General features: G+C 39.4%; 1 pseudogene; it reads right to left on the reverse strand.

The window, feature by feature from the left end:
• Positions 1-16,363: 16,363 nt before the first annotated feature.
• On the reverse strand, positions 16,364-17,113 carry LOC149148168 (uncharacterized; annotated as a pseudogene).
• Positions 17,114-18,221: the final 1,108 nt, after the last annotated feature.

The raw sequence follows: 18,221 nt of genomic DNA on the forward strand, positions 1-18,221 counted from the left end.
CAGAGAATTGAACTTATGATGCACTCTTGACAACAAGAACGTAAAGAACTAAGCTAAGCCTCAAAGCTCATGATACATCTCACATTACCAACATTTAAAAAAACATTAAAATTAACTAAATTAAAACTTTATTATTATTATTATTAATTATATAAAAAAAATGTATATTAAACATACTTATTTTGAAAAGCACATGCCAAAATTATTAGCCATGGAAATTCATCTCTATTTTACCATGAAAATTCTTAATTTGTAAATAACTTTTATTATAATACTCTGTGCCAATACCAATACCATGGCTTATTAATACCAAATATCCACCAATCATAATTCATATTCTTATGACATTATTTTTAATAAATTAATTAATTAAAAGAACAAAAATACCATAACTACTTTTAAGATAAATCTTAACCGTTAAACCATAATTACTATGAAAACCATTTTAAAATATTTAATAAAAAATAAATATTTAATAATTAAACTAAAATTATAAAAATTCTAGCCAAAATAAAAATACTTAAAATTATATCTATAAAATGTGTATGCCTTCGACCACATTGAAGGGAAGGAGCTTTGAATTTTTGGGATCGACTGCAATGGCATCTGTGGAAGGTTATTCCGATCGCGAGACTGTGTATCGAAAGCTAAAGGCGAAGTCTGAAAACAAGATCTGTTTCGATTGCATCGCAAAAAGCCCCATTTGAGCATTTGGGACATATGGAGTATTCATTTGTCTTGATCGTTCAACAATGCATCAAAATTTTGGTGTTCATGTCAGGTTCGTAAGGGCTCCTACGACGATTACTGTTGCTGACGCTCTGCAAACCGAGGAAGGGAGATTCTCAGGATCAGATCGACGCCCTTTTGCAGCTGAGCGAATAGATCTCGGGCTATGGATAGTGCTTAGGTATAGATCTGATATAAGACATGTATTATCCATCGCGGATTTTTCTCCCCACAGGACTGACAATGCTAGGTTCTTCAAGTCCTGCCGATCCATGTTTCCTCTCACTGGAACGAGATAGAGATAGGCCGCATTAGAACAGGGTATAAAGGAGAGCCTCAGAGGGTCAAAGGGGCGGCCACAAACCTTGATATTTCATTAATTCCTACACTTTGATGGAAGGAAGCCTGGAGCTGAGGTCAGGTCTTTCACCATAGATCTTATTCAGTTTTTTTTTGCCCGGATCTGGAAAATGGGAAAGACACGGATCTCATTGAGAAGAAAATCTTCAGAATCAAAGGAAATAACAATGCAGAACCGGAGAAGCCATCCAGGGCGCTGACAGATCGGGAGCATCTCTGGCTAGTTGAACCCTCAAAGATGGCTGACTACGTATCCAGGAAGTTGGGGCTGTCGAATGCAAAGATCTTTCTCGATCTATGCAAGGCCATTGGGGCAGAAGCAGTCGAAGCCATTTTAGCAGCGAAGGAAGTCCTCCAGACTAAATCCCGACCCCAAACCGCCAGTCCTAACTCTACCGGGACAAAACCTAATCGCTTTCAAATCCTCGTCAGAACGCCCACGAGAAATACAATCTTGATTTGGACTTATGCCACAGATAGGGTAATAGATCTGAAAAACAACATAACTAACCAGATTGGCTATCCGGCAGGCGAGAAACACCTAGTAACAGGGGGCAGATCGCTACAGGACCACAAAACCTTGAAGGAGTACAACATCAAGCCAGGATCTACAATCATTCTCAATATGAGACTACGAGGAGGTGCAGCAACCAGCAAAACAACAGAAGGAGGCAGTGGGTCCAAATCGAATCACAACCCAGATCAACACCAGCAATACAAAAGTGAAGGAGCGTCTTACAAGCATATTTTACAAAGTGGGAAAGCTCCTCCGATAGTTCCAAAGCAGGCCGGAACAGAACCAAACCCATATATAGTTGAGCAACTGCAGCATACACCAAAACTAACAATCGATACAACAGAAGCAGAGAAGGTATGTGACATCTATGAAAAGCAAGCCATCATCTGTCGTTTTAATGGTTTTTGGCCCAAACCCTTGGATCTGTTTCATTGGATACTCACAAAATGGTCTCTGGACTGTGAGATCCACCTCTGCTCAAAATGGTTTTTTATAGTTAAATTTCAGTAGCCAGAAATCAGAGAGCTCTTGATTCAGCAAGGACTGTGGTTCTAGGGCTCTTCAGGTCTCTTTATTACTCCATAGTTCCCGAAGTTTGACGTAAACACTTTTGTTGTATCTCAGATACCTGTATGGGTACGTCTTCACAACCTCCCTCTCCATTTCTGGGACCAAAAGATACTTGCATGCATAGGAAACTCCATAGGCAGATTTATCAAAATGGATACACAAAGAATCAATGAAAGAAATTTTAATTTTGCACGCATATGTGTAGAAGTAGACCTTAGTAAAAGATTATCGGGAAGCATAAAACTGAAACACAAAGATCGGAGCTAGTTGCAGTCATTAGACTATGAAAATACAGCTTTTAAGTGCAGAATATGTCGGTAAACTGGACACCTGCAAAATGCATGTCCAGAATACAAAAAGAACAGCTGCAGAAATAAGAAAACAGGTAACCATCAAAAGGGATGGAAATTCTCCTATACAAATTCAGATGAGGAGGAAGATAATGAGGAGGAAGAACCCGTCCTAAATGAAAGCAACCAAACAGAAACTCAGAAGACCTCCCCACAAGAACTTTTGGAATCATAATCGTGAAAGAACTCAAATTCAATGGAAATCAGTGGAACCAAAAGGCAGCACTCATTAGACGCCTCTGATTCAGACAAGGAAAATCCTCGACCCGGCGAAGAAAATCCACTTCAACTTGTTCCCATAATTCCATCCCAAGGAGAATGGCGAAAAGTTGAGAAGAAAAAGGGGAGAAATTCATGATTTCTCTCAATTCTCTGTTTTTATCTCGCTGCGGTCCTTCCTCATACTTTTTGTTTTTATTTTTCAAACTGTCCACCTGGACGGGCAATGGCCTGAGCATTCCTCATATGAGGAGGCCGTGTATCTGTTCAGTGGTTTTCCCTACATGTTTAGCTGGACGGGGCTGAGTTTTCTCATCCAGCGAGCTCTATGATTCGCAAATTATAGAGCAAAATGAATGTTACGGCATATACTGTGTAACTTTTTATCCTGGTAATAAAAAGTTCGATTTTTTCTTTTGGAAAAAAAAATAAAAATAAAATTAAAAATAAAAATGTGTATGCCTTTAAAATATATAGTTAAAAAATATCAAATATTAGGGAAAACATTGAAAATCTTGAATAGCTAAAAATTAAAACAAATTCCAACTACAAAATATATACAAGGAAAACCTCAAAAGCTAAGGCATCATGTCGATATCGAATTTAATGCATCATTTCTATTCCATAAGACTCTAGTAACCATTTCCATGTTGAACCATCGCTGCAGGTGGTTCATAACAACAACGGGTCTTAACATGCTGAAATTTTTGTGTACATTTCAATTTACCGCTAAAAAATTGAGAGACCAATGATTCAGAAGAATTGTCGTCTTAGACAAAACCAAGAATAAAATTCAACCGAACATTAGAAAAGGAGAAAGGCTTCTCTTCCGCTTCTTGGGATTTACAGTTAAAGGAGTCGATGTATATAGGTATGTTTACGACCGAGCCAGCACAGACCAAGAGTTTGCCAATTTTCGGTGTATTAATGAAGTGGCAATATTTTCCAGCACATTTGTTATCCACCTGTCGTTGCCCTGAGGAACCACGCCTTTGTACCGAGAGGATGATAGCTTCCCAGTTTTATCCATTGATTACCTTCTCGGATCCTCAAATACGCTGAGTCTCCACCAGATTCCACGCTCATTTCGCTCCCCATTATCTCTAGCTCTAGAAGGTTTTTTTCTAGTGATCTGTATGAACCCCAATCCTTCAACATAACTTCATCCTGCTTCCGCTACCATCTGCTCTTTGAGATCCCCATGGCCAAAGAGTTTAATTCTTTGGTCATAGCGCTCTCGACGTCATCATATTGCCTGTTTTCTGTGGAGCACAGAGCCTTCATTGCTTCGTTCATTGTCTGCTCTTGAGTTTTATCTCTGGCAGAACAAATTTGAAGGGTGAGGTCATGATATTCTATCGTCTGCAACTTCATTGACAAAACAAAACTGAATAGGGAATCAATACGCAAAATAGCAAGCCGGCTCTTTTGAAAATATTTGAAATGACCGCGGAAGATACAGCTGTGTGTTTTTTCCAGTTGACGTAGCTCTGAAGAAATTCGAATATGGTTGCTGAAATATGGATGAGCACTGCATTTTTGGCGCTTAAATTCAAATTTGAATTCGAATTCAAATGGGCTCATTATTTGAATAACATTAATGACGTGATTACTATCAGTACATCAGAGCGCACTACTTGCATTGATTACGCTGAACCGTGGAGCCTCCTAGAGTTGGAGTGACGGAGCTGTCGGAAAATGCATGTACATATCATGATAGGTCATGGTATCATGCATGGATGTGGGTCCAAAATTGTCCTTATAGTGTATTAATGGTTCTATGGTTCTATAGAGTTGAATGAGTTGCATAGAGTTTCAGGAGTTGCGGTACATTAATGGATCTATAGAGTTGGAAATAGGCGTTGCCTTAGAGAAGCTTGCGTTAATGGATCTATAGAGTTGGAAATAGTGTTATAGACATTTTTGTGCCTTACAGCTCTAAGCATGAAATGTCCATAAACCAAGGGATCCTAAGTCCCTAAAAGTGTTGTTCTGGCCCCTAAAGGAACAAGGTCAACAAATTACAGCTTCTCCCAGAAGTTCTCCACCAGAAACTGCTCAGAATCAGTCAAATCAGGATCATTTCAGCTGCTCCACTAGCTAGTTGCGTTGCATAGCACCCAAGTGCACTAGCTAGGTGTGTTGCAACACACCTAAATGCACTACCAGGGTGCGTTGAGCGGGAGATGACAAATGGCAGTGCCATTCCATGAGGTGGAAAGACAATGGAAGCTTCCAGAATCTTCTCCAATGACACTTGTCTCACTGAGTTCGACCAAGGATGAGTAAGAGGCTCTCAGTCTCCAAGTGGAAGCAAGAACTGATAGAGAGAAGCCACTAGTCAAATCATAAGCTGACTCATCCTCTTTGCATACATCTATATATGGATCCCTCATCCCAGAGATCCTGAGGCTGGAATTTTGGACATTGCAGAGAATTGTTGTTGGTTTATAGATAGATATCAGAGTATTGGGTGATTTATGCTTTGTTGGAGGTGAAGAGGGGATTCTATGCTGGGAGGTTGATGCTGGATCAGGAATCATCGGTTGTAGCTCCTCCTGGATCTTCTTGTTATATCAATAAAACTATTTGAGTTTCTCCTACATGCTTGTGTATCATTGATGTTTGTTACATTTGTATGTTTAGCTTAAATCTGATCCTAAGCTATTTATGAATATAAATCCATGTCTTTGTGTAGTTTTCTTCTTCTGTGATCTTACAGGAACTTGGTGAAGCCGGGCAAGTAAGGGAGCAGGTAGCTGGAAGCTATCAAAGAGGAGAGAGATTGGATCAAAGGACTAACGCAAGACACAGGTTGGTTCATCCTATTCCTCTTCGTTTATAGTTCATAAAGAAGAATACGAAAGTAGTTTTCTCTGTTTGTTTCTAAGGTCACTGTCACACCTTAGTGGGATAGGTTCGTTCTGAGTAGAAACTTTTCCCGCTAACAAAATGGTGACTCCGCTGGGGATCGTGTCTAATTAGTTTGTTTGTGTTTCTCTTGTTGTTTTTTTTCATAAACTTAGGAGTAGCAATCAAACTGCATTTTGCCATTAACAAATGCAAAGTATACATCGGCTACTTCAATCCATTCACTGGATCTGTTTATGATTTGAACAGCTGATTCACAAATGATCTGATTGCCCTTTGTGATAGCTCTTAGACCTCCTTTAAATCTACCCTCTGATTGTGCATTACTGATTTCTTTTACTCGGCCAAAAACCATAGATTAAACTGCAAACCGTGACCCAGAACCTGGATAGAATTCTCGTTTCTGCCCCAGCGCAGGCTCTGTGAAGAGATTCTGCATTTCAACGCAGTTCCTGAGATGTCTACCTGCGCTGCAATCCAGTTTCTTTGTGCCACAGGTGCGCTGATCAGCCTAGCCTTGTGCAGCTGAGGTTCTTTGCTTCATTTTTTTCAGTTTTGTCTCTGATTTTTTCAGCCTGTGATCAGTGTATGTGTCTGTTTAAAACCCCTTTTCTTTGCCTTAATTCTGCCTCCTTTGTACAAAAAGATTGTAGATGTTTTTGTGTGTTTGTTACATCATTTACAGTTTTCCATTGAAAAAGTAGAATAGTCATACTGTCGTCCTTTGATTTAGATCTGTCGTAAGTGTCGATTTTGATCTTAGGAGAAAGTTTATTTGCTGTTGACAGTCGATTATGCTTTTACTTTGCCTTTGGTTTGAATTTGTGACTTTCTAGTGTCGAAACGAGTATTTATTTCAAAATCATAAAGTATCGTAATCATCTCTACCTTTTGATTTCGAAAAGAAGCTTGTTTGTGTTTGTCACTTGAAAGCAAATTCAGATTTGTACATCAACTTTCTTTTTAGGCATCAATATTAAGAAAGTGAAAAACAAATACATGCACATGTGCATTTGCATATTGACAGTCTGTTTGGCTTGATTTAGGAAAAGTGCATTTACAGTGTGCTCTTTGCTCTTTGAGAAAAGGTTGTGTCTTGCTTTTCCCCTTGTAGCTAGGATTTTCATTGTTGAAAAGAGATAAAAGTTTGTTTATCATCTTTAGATTGCATTTTAGGAATTACATCTACATCTCATGGTGAACCCAAAAGGCAAACTTCATAAGAAAGATCAACTTAAAATAAATTGAATGAATCTAACAACGCTTTGGAACTTAACGCACAACATTTAGAGGTCTAGGCTAGAGACGTATTCCAGCGTCGTAAAGCCTGGTAACTGTTGTCCTCACTGATGGTTGGGTGATTCCTCCACTTTGAGACGATAAGTGCCAGTATGGACTTGTGCTCCCACGTACCGTCGAGTATATATTGGGAGACCCCTATAGGCTTAAAACCTTTTATCCATAGGAAGCTGTGTCGGCCGCCCTACTGATCGCAATGCACCGAACATAGCATTCGGGAAGATTGATTGTCGTACCGTAAAAAGTATTCTGTAGTTTTGCGATTGGTTTGGTACTCCCTCTACCTAGATCTCCAGAGTAGTCCCTTTCGTTCCTTTTCAGACAACTTAACGGAAAAGTTCCATCTCAGCACTTGTCACTTCAGGCTCATTAAAAATCGAAGGAGACTAGAGTCATCTTTTGTTTTTTCTCGACTCTTAAAAACTGCAAAAGCAAGTTGTGTCAAAAGCATCTAAAATTCATTTAATTCGGAAACATACTTCCCCTTTTTATTTTAGTTGATCGAGTAATCCGCAATCGTGGAAGAAAGTCAATTGAAACCCCGTCGTTCGCGGAGGCTTACGAGTCAACTGTCTTTGTCTCCGGAATTGAAACCAGTACGGACAAAGCGAACTCGTTTAACCAGTTCAAAATCTCCTATTAAAGTTAGAACAGGTGTTCCAACGACATCAAAGACTCCGGTTACTCCAAACATTTCTGGAATCCCTGCCTCTACAGAAGAAGTTCAACAACCACAGAGGGACAGTGATACTGATCCTAGTCTGAGAGTAAACACTTGTGTTACCAAACCAGTTCCATCTACAACCGGTTCGGAGAGTCTTGCTCTTCAAACATTTGTCGTTGTCGATTCCACACCTTCTTCGGCACCAGAAATATTTTACGGACCTGACGGTCTTCCCCTTCCACCTAGTCTGATTGCAATTGAAGAAATTGTAGAAGATCCTCAAACAAGTACTCCAACGCATTTTGGAGTCTGGATCACTCTATATCCTTCTTCATCAGAAGTTAGTCTACCACCAGCGGAAGCTCCTGTAGAATCGTTAGGTAATCTTTTGGATAGACTACAAATGTTTGAACAACCGTCAACATCTAGGACTGTGTCATCTGACACAGCGATAGCAGAACTCCCTGCTGTCACTCTGACAATGTTCGTCGGCATACCATTTGTCCCGACTAGCTCTCAACCGCTAGAAGGAACCCAATCAGGGGCTATTTCGACAATCTGGTCCGTTCTTGTTTGTTCATCTGGAATAATATCCAGAAACTCTTATGTTGAGTCTCAACAAATTGATTTGTTTGGAGGTCAATTTGGGCAGTCCGGTCCCCAAGGGCAAACAATTCCCTTGAGTTCTGGATTACCACCGTATGGGGGGCAGTATGCCCTTCCATTATCCCCTCCGGGAGGATATCCATACGGGAGTTCACAACAATATTCAGGTTATACTGGAATTACCTCAAGTGGTTGGGTACCTATACTACCTCAACAACCAAGAGTTGTGTATTCGATGCAACAATGTGTACCTATGTCGAATATTCTGACTACATCAGCTATTGTGACGGTGTCACAAGTTCAAACGTTGCCTGTTGTATGCCAACCTCAGGTTTCTCAGGTTGTAATGCAACAGCCCCTTGACCCTGCGACTCATCCACAATCGCCAACTAGTGGGGCGACACAGGTCCAGACGGGTACAATTACCCCACACCTTGGTCCAACAGTTAGAATAGCGCAACAGCACATGGCTTCACAACCATGGCTGGTGAAATACCAACAACCACAATTCCAACAAGTATACCAAGGTTCTGAGCAGCAAATCTTTGCGAACAGTGGACAGTCGTACATTCAAAACGGTCAAAATCAACCATTTTACAATGGTCATGTCCACGAACCTTATCAGTCATACCAGCATCAAATGCATTATGCTGGCATGCAAAGACCAACTGCTCAGGCAATCCCATCTTATCCTGGGTATGCTTCACCTAATCTGAATCAGCGGTTACCATTCGTGGCAACTTTAGAGTTACCTGATTTAAACCGGTTAACAAATGATCCAATTGCTTACGCCCCTTGGTGGCCAGCGATTCCGCATAAACTTCCATCAGATATTCCTAAATTTAATGGAAATCCGGGTGAAGATCCATGGAATCACGTGATGACATTTCATCTATGGTGTTCATCAAACACCCTAAATGATGATTCGATAAGACTTCGCCTCTTTCAGAGGACGTTAACGGGTCCAGCGGCAAAATGGTACATTGAATTGCCTAGAGCTTCGTTCGACAACTTCAGTACCTTAGCCACAACCTTTTTAACCCACTTTCAATTACCGATAAGGTATGAAACGGGAACAGAACTCCTTACCAACTTCAAACAGACAACGGCCACTCACATATCTGATCATATACATGAGTGGCGACGTCGTCGTAGGATGGTAAAAACATACGTCCCCAATCAGCTATTAGCTGAATGGTTTATTAAGTCATTACTACCTTCCATCATGGAAGATGTGGCAAAGGGGAGAGTCGTAACGGAAGAACAAGTTATAGCTCGTGCACAATATCTGGACTTGATCTATACTCAGTACGGCACGCTCTACGACAAAATACCTGATGCCCCTAGACTGGAATTCTCAATTCCTCCTCCTCCTAAATCAAACAATGACTCTCACACCGGCGATGGCGTGATTGGCACAACAGACACGAAATCGACAAAGGCTACATCCAAGAAGGCCCGTAAGATTTCAGGTCAAAATGCAAAAGACGAACTTCTTGCTTCAGAAGTAAATGTTGTATCGACAGATAAGGGAAAAGAAACCAAACAACCAGGAAGCAAGAAGAAAGGAAAAGGGAAGAAGAAGAAACAGGATGAGTCATCTCCTGAAAAACCTTCTACAAACCCTTCTGGGCAAAGGAAACCCCCTGCGAGGTGTCATATATGTGATGAGGATCATTGGACGAAAGAGTGACCATACAAAGCTGAGCTTAAGAAATTCTTTAAAAGTTCGAAAACCTCAACAGTGTTGACTGATCCGTTTCCAAACCCGGGAACCAAACTGGTTGCTAATCAAAATGCTTCTCGATCCCAAGTTCTTATGTTGTCTATCTCAGAGCAGCAAAATGATGCTTTGACAAGGAATAAAGATTACGGGAATCCACAGCTGTCGAATAACAAGGATAATGAACAATCTGGTAGTTCGACAACAACTTTGACTGAAGTTGTGCCACCCATCATTCCTGAACCAATGATAAAGTCGCCAAAGGGAGTAGTACACAAGTCGACATTTAATCCTCGTGCCAAAGTAGCACAGAATTATAATATAGTAGAGGACCTGGCCCAATCGCCGTTCGCTGTGTCGACACTTGAGGTATCGCAAAATTACCCCTCCCAAAAGCAAGCTTTATTATCAGCAATAGGTGGGATTGACCCAATGGATTCCAATCTTGTGGCCATTGATCATAAAGGATATGACCCTCAATTACCGGCTCAACTAGCTTTCCTTATTCAGGTGAAAGCCCTCAACAAAACTGTTCATCGAACAATTATTGATGAGGGGGCATCTACATGTATTATGTCGATGAGTTGCTGGAAAAATTTAGGCTCACCACCCTTGTCGAGATCGTCAACGATGTTAAAAGCATTTGATGGACGATCATACACTCCATACGGGATTTTAAGTAACTTGCAAGTTGAACTGGGGGGCAAAACAGTAGAAATTGATGTTGAAGTAATCGACGGAAACCTCGATTACAACATCCTACTGGGAAGACCATGGATATATGCTATGGCTGTTGTTGTGTCGACCTATTTTAGGAAGATTGCATTTCCCTTCCAAGGAGGAATTACAATCGTCGACCAACAAACATTTCTCCCCAACAGTTCACAAGTTACGGGAAGCATTCCAATGATCCATGGAAGCAATCATTCGCTTCAAAATATTGGAGTAGGCCTCCTAAAAGACCCTGCCTTAATGGGTACTTTTGCCCTACCGCCTCCGAGTAATCTGGCGGAAGTGGCCACAGTGGAAACCTACAATATGAAATCTTCTATATCTAATGGATTCGGAAGATTCCTAAACATTTTGTCAGCATGGATCATCGCCCTAATAGAAATATTGTAGCAATCAATTTTCTTGGCCTGGGGGGCAAACCCAAATCAGCGCTCATCGAGTGTTTGGATAGATAAGTCTAAGGAATATGGTACCTCTTCGGATCCTTGGTCGCATATACATTCTACAGACGAAGGAATCATTCAAACAATGATGGTACGAGAGGCACCATCGAAAGATTACCACCATCGCTCCCATCTTCCAGATTACAACAAAGATCATTCCAATAACCTTAATCATCCTTCAATTTTTTATTTTCTATCAAATACTGTAAACACGGTGGATTATGAGGATAGTTCTTTAACTGTGTCAACCTCATTAAAAAATGAAACAAATCCCCTTTCCAAATCTCAAAGGTAAACCTTCATTCCAACCACCGAGTTGAATGCAATGAAGCTTGGGGGGCATGCACCTCGATTTTTGTTATTATGCTGGGGGCATGCAAACTTATCACGAGCAGTGTTACTGCGGGGTTCAAGCTCGTTAAAAAATAAACCCGCATCAAGCAGTTTTAGCACATAGTTCAAGCTCGTTAAAAAATAAACATAAGACATGAGCAAATGTTTCCACCCGCGTTTAAGCTCATTAAAAAATGAACTATTCCCCGGTAAATAACCACCGTGAATGTAACATATCAGCCATTAAAGCCTTGGTCATGTTTGCACCGTCACCTCCACTTTTTCATTGGCCGATCATTCACCTCCATTTGATTGTTTACCCATTTTGAGGAACAGCTGCGAAGAGTGATTTCACTAGCCATCCTTGTGACACTGCCGTGATTGGAAAATTCCAAACCTTACCTGGAATCAGCTGCTACCCATTTTATCACTCGTTCCTCAAAAGACGAGTCTTCTTTAAGATCTTTTCAACTGACTCGAAAAATATGAAAAGATTGCCGAGTTTTGGCCTTCCAGCTCGTTAAAGCAACCGGAAGTGCTATCCCTCCTCTAGATTTTAATCTTTTTGGACCGGAGGGATTATTGCACAAAAAGATCGAGTGCTTGTTTTGTTCGGCTCGTTAAAACTATCGAAAATTCATCCCTTCTGTATTGTTTTATACTTTTTCTGACTTAAGGGATTAGATGACGAAAAAGGAATTTTGGAGTTACCTTTACGTACCTTTTCAGACTCTCTAAAAATGAAAAGAACCGAGTTATCTTTGTCGTTAAACTCGTTAAAAATATTAATAGCGACAAACTTGTCTTTAGACGAGAACGAGTTTCACTATCGCTAGGCTCGTTAAAACATAGCGATGGGTTTGCCCGAAGGGAAAATTATAGAACAAGCATATGTTATCCTCCTCAAGCTTGACAAAAATAAAGAGGTACTGGTCAGCAATGACTGGGGAAAAATTGGGAAGAAAACTCAAATAATCTTTATTGGTAGCAAGTCACTCTTGAACATGACACTTCCATTCCATGCCTGAGTCGGGTTGGGTTGTTTCATTCACCGGTCACATCACCATGGTCACGCCATACCATCCACATTTGGGGTAAATGCTACCAATCCATCACATAAGTGTCGCCGACATGTTCAAGAGAAGTCATCCAGAGAAGTCACCTGTGTCCCATCCACTACCATACATTATACTTCATTCTTTCATGACCGCCATCTTGAACCGTATATCATCATATTGTTTTCACCTACATCAAAATCATTTGCTCCGTTCCGTGTCATTCATGTGGGATTCATTAAGGCCCTCCTTTGACGGATCGCTTCTTGTCGACACCAGCTCATTATCCAAGAAGTTGATCTAGGAACACCCCATTGAGTACTTTGAAGCTTGCATGCCTCAATGGCAAGTTTCTCACTTCCGGCGACAGGTATACATCAATGACCTTCGACCGAAAGATTTTGCGTGGTGTTCGACGCCAAATCCTTTATTCACACCACGTGAATTGTACTACAGTACCTTGAGGGTCATCATCATTATCGGTGATTCCTCTCGCGCTTGTTAACAGTTTACATCATTGACTAGTAATCAAGCGATGTCTTTCCATGTTCGACTTCAGAACATTTCTCACATGGATCGACCTATACTTCAAGTGAAGATCGGACGAGATTGAAGACCCCGGATCTAGTTTCATCCATCCGGGCTGCGATATATATTCAGGAAAATAAAGACATTGAAATGTACATCATTGCAGCACAGATAATCATCCTACCAAAAGGATGATGGCTCTATCAGAATCATCAATCTACCATCAGACGATTTTCTGTCCTATGTACATGAAAATGAATTTATAAAGCTCAGCATGGGAATGCCCGCCTCATCTAGATCATGAAAACAATATGAAGATAATGTATTGTATTGTATCTTATTACAGGTCTCCTCCCAGCATTGAAAGAACTTCGTATCCTCCTAATAAAGCATTTCACCCGATAAACGGCCTCATACTTTAGGGGGCAACTGTTATAGACATTTTTGTGCCTTACAGCTCTAAGCATGAAATTTCCATAAAACAAGGGATCCTAAGTCCCTAAAAGTGTTGTTCCGACCCCTAAAGGAACAAGGTCAACAAATTACAGCTTCTCCCAGAAGTTCTCCACCAGAAACTGCTCAGAATCAGTCAAATCAGGATCATTTCAGCTGCTCCACTAGCTAGCTGTGTTGCATAGCACCCAAGTACACTAGCTAGGTGCGTTGCAACGCACCTAAATGCACTACCAGGGTGCATTGAGCGGGAGATGACAAATGGCAGTGCCATTCCGCGAGGTGGAAAGACAATGGAAGCTTCCAGAATCTTCTCCAATGACACTTGCCTCAATGAGTTCGACCAAGGATGAGTAAGAGGCTCTCAGTCTCCAAGTGGAAGCAAGAACTGACAGAGAGAAGCCACTAGTCAAATCATAAGCTGACTCATCCTCTTTGCATACATCTGTATATGGATCCCTCATCCCAGAGATCCGGAGGCTAGAATTTTGGACATTGCAGAGAATTGCTGTTGGTTTAGAGATAGATATCAGAGTATTGGGTGATTTATGCTTTGTTGGAGGTGAAGAGGGGATTCTATGCTGGGAGGTTGATGCTGGATCAGGAATCAGCGGTTGTAACTCCTCCTGGATCTTCTTGTTATATCAATAAAACTATTTGAGTTTCTCCTACATGCTTGTGTATCATTGATGTTTGTTACATTTGTATGTTTAGCTTAAATCTGATCCTCAGCTATTTATGAATATAAATCCATGTCTTTGTGTAGTTTTCTTCTTCTGTGATCTTACAGGAACTTGGTGAAGCCGGGCAAGTAAGGGAGCAGGTAGCTGGAAGCTATCAAAGAGGAGAGAGATTGGATCAAAGGACTAGCGCAAGACACAAGTTGGTTCATCCTATTCCTCTTCGTTTATAGTTCACAAAGAAGAATACGAAAGTAGTTTTCTCTGTTTGTTTCTAAGGTCACTGTCACACCTTAGTGGGATAGGGTCGTTCTGAGTAGACACTTTTCCCGTTAACAAATAGGCTTTTCCTTAGAGAAGCTTGTGTTAATGGATCTATAGAGTTGGAAATAGGCGTTGCCTTAGAGAAGCTTGTGTTACGCGTCTGAAAAGCAACGCCAACCATGGTCCTGCAATTTGAGTTGATGGATGTTTCCGAGACCATGGTCGGTGTTGCTTATCATACACTTAACACAAGCTGTCGACTAGATGGCTTTGACACGACAACGGATGTCAGAGACTTAACACAAGCTTTTCGTTGCAAAAGTTTTCCAACTGTCGACTAGACGACTCTGAGACAACGACGGATGTCAAACACAAGCTTCTTGTTGCAAACGTTTTCTGAGATAAATAATTCCCATAATGAATATGAACGACGGAAAAGTGGGTTTAAATAGCCACGTAAGAATGTTAAATGAATCTACAATCGAGATAAGGGTTGTCATTGCTGCCACTCAGGGGTTAAAATTTACGCCCATATGCATGTTTTGACCCTTTTTAACCGTCAAATATAGTCACTTTCAAAATCTACATGTTATTATTAACTTGTTAATAATTTCTAAACCCATCATAATTGCATGTAATAAAATTATAAGTTTTAATTTTTTTTTCTACATGAAAAAATCGAACCATCTATTATATATAGAAAGTTACAAAGCATATGCTGAGCATTTCTGTAAGATTCGTTTTTCGCCCTTTATAAAGGAAAAAGCAGTCACAACTGTTTGAAAATACTTGAAAACAGAGTATTTTCACAACAGCCCCGCCATCAAACCAAGCCAATAGACTAGTCCTGTCCTTAAACACCTATCGGAATCCTTTAAAGGATAAATGTCCGAAGAAGAGATGTGTAGTAAAACAGAAGCTGTGAATCTGAGAAGACAACAAGGTAATCAAAAACCTCAGAGAATTCACAGTAAACACTATACGGATTCTCGTACAAAGAAAAAACAAAAAACATTGATTCTAAACAGAGAGCCGAGACCTCTTTTTAGAGGAAAACAACCCTGGTACCCTGAAGAAGTTCTTCAAATGCAGCGATGACAAAAAAAATAAAATTACAACTTTTAATTATATATATATAAATATATATTTTAATAATTTGTATTTGTTTAAATTTTATATTAAATTGACAGTATAGGTACCCACTATTAGCTTATCTGAGTTGGATTGGACGTGTTGTATCATTCTATGCTTCTAGCACTTACGTGAATTTATGTAATTATCAATGCTACGGGACTAAGATTGTAGGGTCCATATCCATCTTGTCTGGCCAACATATCTAGATTTCAATATCATTAAGGCACACAACATTGGCAATTTATCATTGGTTTGATAAGGCATTTATTATGAAGTTCCAATATTTATGAGAATTATCATTGCGTTAACTTTTTTTTCCAATCCGATGATGATCTGACTTCCATTTCCTACAAATTTTGTCCCAATTTTATCATAATCTCGATTCTCAAATGGTATGTGGGGAAGTTGGAAATTGGAATATTATGCAGTGAATGCCCAATGCCCATCACAGTGCTGGAGCCTGGAGCTTTCTCATTTTCGTAGAGATACAACCCGTAAAAGAAAAAAATTTCCGAGTGGCAAATCCACAACTACTCAAGGTAAGCTCTTCTCTTGTACTTTCTTGCTGCTATTTTTTTAGTTCTGCTATGTTATCACAATGCTTTATTTCAGTTTCAGCGATATTATTTTTAGTTTTGCATTATCCGATTAATATGATATAGGAGAGCTATGCAATTTTTTTCCACAAGTAAAATTTCTTTGTATTCAAGTTCTTTATATACATAAATTCCATAGGTCAAGAAGATCGACTACAAATGCCAAACTGGTTTTGAAAATAGAGTGACATGGACTTGTCAACCTTCTCTGGTTCTCATGTCATCGAATCCACTCAATTAAAAACACCGGACATTTCTGACCCGTTGAAAAACGAAGTAGGTTGTCATAATAAAACCAACATGATTTTGGTAGGTTTTGATGTTTGAGTCATACCCGATCCCCAACTTTAGATCAAGTTATCGATTGTTCGTTTCATGCAAGTGTAGTTGACCTAGTTGCACACGAAATACAGGGGCCGAAGATGTCACATAAATAGGACTTTTGTCTTCTAATTGACAAAATGGATCCCCAACTTTAGATCAAGTTATCAATTGTTCATTTCATGCTAGTGTAGTTGACCTAGTTGCACACAAAATACACGGGCCGAAGATGTCACGTAAATAGGACTTTTGTCTTCTAATTGACAAAATGGATGATTGTCTCTGCCAGTGATCCACGACAATCAGAGAACATATATAGATTATATGTCATTTTTCTTTTGTGAAAAACCCTGATTATGTCTTAGCCTTCTTTCGACTCTTCAAGTTTTTGTGTCATAGCCTCAATCTGTTATTCCATACAAACATCTTCTTCTGTACCCTACTTGTCACGATTTCAAGTTAGTCTTCGAGTTTTTACAGTTTATTCACAGACAAAGACTCCAAAACCTCTCTCGACATATGTCTGATAAGTCTATATAGCCCCACATGCTCAATGTCATCCTTGACAACACAGCCACCCATAAATGAATTAATTTGATCATCGCTCAATTTACTTCGCGAGCCATTCATATATTTCTCAATCCTCTTTATCTCTATCTTACACATGTAGTCAAATGGATATCTTTGAGAGACATTCATATATTTCTCAATCCTCTTTATCTCTATCTTACACATGTAGTCAAATGGATATCTATGGAATAGTCAAACATATAAACCTATGTAGAAATTAGATATATATGGAATAGTCAAAGTTTATAGATGGAATTGGATGCACGAATCTGTGACAACCTGGAGGGCGTTATAATCAATTATCGAACACAAAGCATCATGTACGTGCCTCCGGACCCTGGACTGAATAAGATTTACAGCTAGTTGCAATTACAATTTCCATGGCTGCCAGTGCCCAATTTCAATTTAAATGAAAAACAATGAAATAATTATGAAAAACAATGAAATAATTATGGATAAGCATGACTTCTAAGATTTACATGGCTATGTTAACAAAGATCTCTCTTTTGACCACCTCAAGATTCTCATGACTCCAGGGATGATATATGAACCTTCCATTTTAAACAGTTAATTATGATACCCGTTGCCAAACATAGACTTCCTCTATTTGAAAGAAGAGAACATTCCAATGATTTGTCAATTCAATAATAAATGAATATCCATAAAAACGCTTGCCCAGTCAAGGACGTTTCTACCTTTGGATCCTGCAAGTTACTATATATCAGCAAAACAATTCTAACTAGAAAGAGAAAATTTATTGTTGTGGTATATCGGCAAAACAGTTCTAACTGAAAGAGAAAATGAAAATTACTATCCCAGGTTGTGGTTAACTCTCGACTTTGTATGTGAATGTTGTTCATGGTAGTTCATGTCTCTAATTTCCAAGCTTTCAGACTTCTCAATTGCTTTTTAATTTTCTGAATAAGAGTTTTTTTTTTTTTACTATTTTTAAAGGGCAAGAGGTGGATTAATTTGAAAATATTTTTTTTATAATAAGTCAATAGTTTAAAGTTAAGAATATATTTAGTAAGATTGGAAGCTTTTTTATTTACCAACTAGTAAGTTAGGAATATATTTAGTAATATTGGAAGCTTTTTTATTTATCAACTAGTCTATATTTATCTTTAACTCTAGACCCAGTTGATTAGTGAATATAATTTGAAAATATCATATAAAACTGGTAAAAATAAATATTAAATGTCAT

Source organism: Pinus tabuliformis, chromosome 9 (genome assembly GCF_031772625.1).
Source record: "Pinus tabuliformis cultivar Carrire ecotype Pingquan chromosome 9, CPIR1, whole genome shotgun sequence".
NCBI classification, from domain to species: domain Eukaryota; kingdom Viridiplantae; phylum Streptophyta; class Pinopsida; order Pinales; family Pinaceae; genus Pinus; species Pinus tabuliformis.